We start from the raw sequence: 3,827 nt of genomic DNA on the forward strand, positions 1-3,827 counted from the left end.
TGTGCTAAACAGCAACTTCGTACCCAAAGTCGAATGCAAACTCTTCCAAATGAGGAAGTGAAATCTGGGATCTCTGTCGGATACGATCGAAAACCGGAATACCATGGATTCGGACTATCTCTCGGATATACAGCTCTGCATACTGAACCATGTGAAAGTCGTCTTAATAGGCAAGAAGTGCGCTGATTTGGTAAGACGATCTACAATCACCCAGATAGCATTCGATCCTCTGGCTGACCTCGGCAATTCGGTCACAAAGTCCATGGTAATGTTCTCTCCCACTTCCACTCGGGAATAGGAAGAGGCTTGAGCAAACCTGCTGGTCTCTGATGCTCGGCCTTCACTAACTGGCAAGTCAGGCACTCGGATACAAAAACGCTGATGTCCTTCTCATCCCTGGCCACCAATACAATAGCTGCAGATCTTGTACAGCTTCGTACTCCCAGGGTGAAGGAGTACGGGGGACGGATGGGCCTCTGATAAGATGTCTGCTCGGATAGAATCACTGATAGGAACCCATATCCTATCTCGGTATCTCACAATACCGTCGCTGACTGTATACAAAACACTGCCTTGGCTTCATCTCTCTTCTCACTGTGCCAACTGCTCATCTGCTACCTGACCGCTGCGAATACGGTCAAAAGGGAAGACTGAATGGTCAAGGTAGAATAAACGAGGAACTCTACCTCGCTGATAAGTCTCAGATCAAAACTTGCATCTCAATCTGAAAGGTTTTCTGCTCACTCAAATGAGCCATCACTGCGACTTTCCTGCTCAAAGCATCCGCAACTACATTAGCTTACCCGGGTGGTAGCTAATGTCACAATCGTAGTCTTTCACAAGCTCCAACCAACGCCTCTGACGCATGTTCAGCTCCTGCTGCGTAAAGAATACTTGAGGCCTTATGGTCGGTAAAGATCTGGCACTATTCTCTCCATACAGATAGTGCCTCCAAATCTTCAAAGCAAAAACTACGGCCGCTAACCTCCAGATCAGGGTAGGGTAATTCTTCTCGTGGATTTTCAGCTGTCGAGAAGCATACGCTATCACTCTCCCATGCTGCATCAAAACTGCACCTAAACCAAGCTTCGAAGCATCGGTATAAAGGACAAACTCGCCGGATCCTGACGGTACAGCCAAAACGGGTGCTGAGATAAGAGCTTGCTTCAAAGTATCGAAGCTCTTCTGACACTCCTCGCTCCACACAAACTTCACATTTTTCTTGGTCAGTGCTGTGAGTGGAACGGCAATGGATGAGAATCCCTGAATGAATTTCCTGTAATATCCTGCTAGCCCAAGAAACTGCGGATCTCGGATGCATTCTGAGGCACAACCCAATCTCTGACTGCTGCAACTTTCGGGGTCTACCTCAATGCCACTGCTAGAAACAATGTGGCCCAAGAACGCCACCTTCTCTAACCAGAATTCGCACTTACTGAACTTTGCGAATATTTGTGTTTCTGCAATGTCTGCAACACTGTGGTCAGATGCCTGCTGTGCTCCTCCCGACTCTTGGAGTAGACGAGAATGTCATCTATGAACACTATCACAAACTGGTCGAGGTACGGCTGAAATACGCGATTCATAGATCCATGAAGATCGCTGGCGCATTCGTCAGACCGAACGGCATCACTAGGAACTCGTAGTGGCCATAACGAGTCCTGAAAGCTGTCTTCGAGACATCAGCATCTCTCACCCTCAACTGGTGATAACCGGAACGCAGATCTATCTTGGAGAAAATCGAAGCTCCCTGCAACTGGTCAAACAGATCCTCAATCCTCGGCAGTGGGTATTTATTCTTCACTGTAACCCTGTTCAACTCCCGGTAGTCAATGCAAAGCCTCATCGAGCCATCCTTCTTTTTCACAAATAAACCGGCGCGCCCCATGGAGAAAAGCTCGGGCGAATGAACTCCTTGTCGAGAAGTTCCTGATCTGCTTCTTAAGCTCTGCCATCTCTGTCGGTGCTAGTCGGTATGGCGCTTTGGATATCGGAGCCGTACCTGGCATAAGCTCAATGGAAAACTCCACCTCTCTCTGGTGGCATACCAGAGACGTCTTCGGGAAAAACGTCTAAGAAATCTCTGACAATCGGAACATCTGAGGCTGACTGGCTGGGTTCCTCGGGGACAGATAAAAAGGTGCTAGAAATGCCCGACACCCTCTATGCATGAGTTTCCTAGCCTGAACATAAGGAATAATGCGCGGTAAAGGAAAGTACCTGTCCGGCTCAAATAAGAACTGCTCCATTCCAGGCGGTCGGACAAGAACGGATCTCCGCTGGAAGTCTATCAACACTCTGTTCCTCAATAGCCAGTCCATCCCTAGGATGATGTCAAATTCCGGCATCGGTAGCACAATCAGATCCGCATAAACAAGATTACCGTGCAGCTCAAGGTCTATATCTCGGATAACATTGGTGGCTGCCATCTCCTCGCCTGACGGCAACACTACTGAAAAGGCTGTATCTAGCCCAATGGTCTGGATCTTGAGAAAGTTTGCAAAGACCTCCGAAATAAACGAGTGAGTGGCCCCTGAATCTATCAAGGCCTTGGTAGCGGAACCAGATATAAAAATTCTCCCTGAAAGAGCGGAGCTCTAAGTTGAATCCCACTACAAGATCTAAACTTATAGACATGCAAAGGTCAAGGTTCCTCTAGCTTAATTTCCCCGAAATAAATCTGAGTAGAGCATGCAATCCTATAACAGTTCTAAGTTCAAAATCTAAATCCCGATTCCCAAAACGGAAATTCAAATAATAACTTAAAGTTTAAAGGTACCTGTCAACAACATAGTCTCCGGGTTGGTTTCCGCGGCATGGAGAGCAAAAACTCTGCCTTGGGTAGGCAGATTCCTCTGAGGCACTGCAGCAACATGTGGTCTGGACTGCCACACTTAAAACACTTTCCTGAGCCAGCCATACATGCTCCAGGATGGCGACGTGAGCACCTGGGACAGACTGGGTGCTCCTGAGTCCTCGGGGCTGGGCGTCCCCGCTGCTGCTGCTGCTGGCCTCGGTTCCTGGGCGGTCCATGAAAAGGCCTCTTATTCTGCTGCTGATGCTGATGAGGAGGAGGGCGGTGCGGTGCCTGGACTGGGCGCTTGCCCTGGCGATCCCTCTCGATATCCCGCAGATCCTGCTCTGCGGCTAAGGCCTTGGAGACGGCAATCTCATAAGTAGCAGGGTCAGATACCCTAACATCCCGGCGCAAGATCGGCCGTAAACCCACCAGGAAGTGCATCAGCTTGGCTCTGGCATCATTCGATCAGGGGCACAAAGTGACAGCCCCTCTCGAACTTACGGATAAACTCCGTAACCGTAATATCCCCCTGTCTCAGGCTCATGAACTCGGTGGTCAGCCTGGTGCGAACCTCCTCAGCAAAATACTTGGAGTAGAAAACCTCCGTAAAGCGGGTCCAAGAAAGTGTAGCCAAGGTCAGGGCTACCGAAGCTCCTTCCCACCATAAGCGGGCGTCTCCAGTGAACAGGTAGGTGGCACACCGGACTCGGTCTGCGTTCCCAGCTCCATGAACTCGAAGATAACCTCGAGGGATTTGATCCATCCCTCGGCAACCATGGGGTCGATGTCCCAGAGAATTCCTTCGGGCGCATCTTCATGAATCGCTCATAAACAGCCTCGGGCCCTGTCGGCCTGGCTGCGGCTGCGGCTACGGCTGCGGCATTGCCCCGCAAACTGTGCGAAGAACTGTGCCATCCCAGCTAACATCTGGGCACTCATGTCCGGTGGGGGGGTGGAGGAGGTGGTAGGTCTCCCTCGGTCTACGCTCCTCCCTGTTCTCGGCGAGGCTCCCCTCTCTGTGCGCTCT

This window comes from Primulina tabacum, chromosome 7, assembly GCF_025594145.1.
Source record: "Primulina tabacum isolate GXHZ01 chromosome 7, ASM2559414v2, whole genome shotgun sequence".
Taxonomy (NCBI): Eukaryota; Viridiplantae; Streptophyta; class Magnoliopsida; order Lamiales; family Gesneriaceae; genus Primulina; species Primulina tabacum.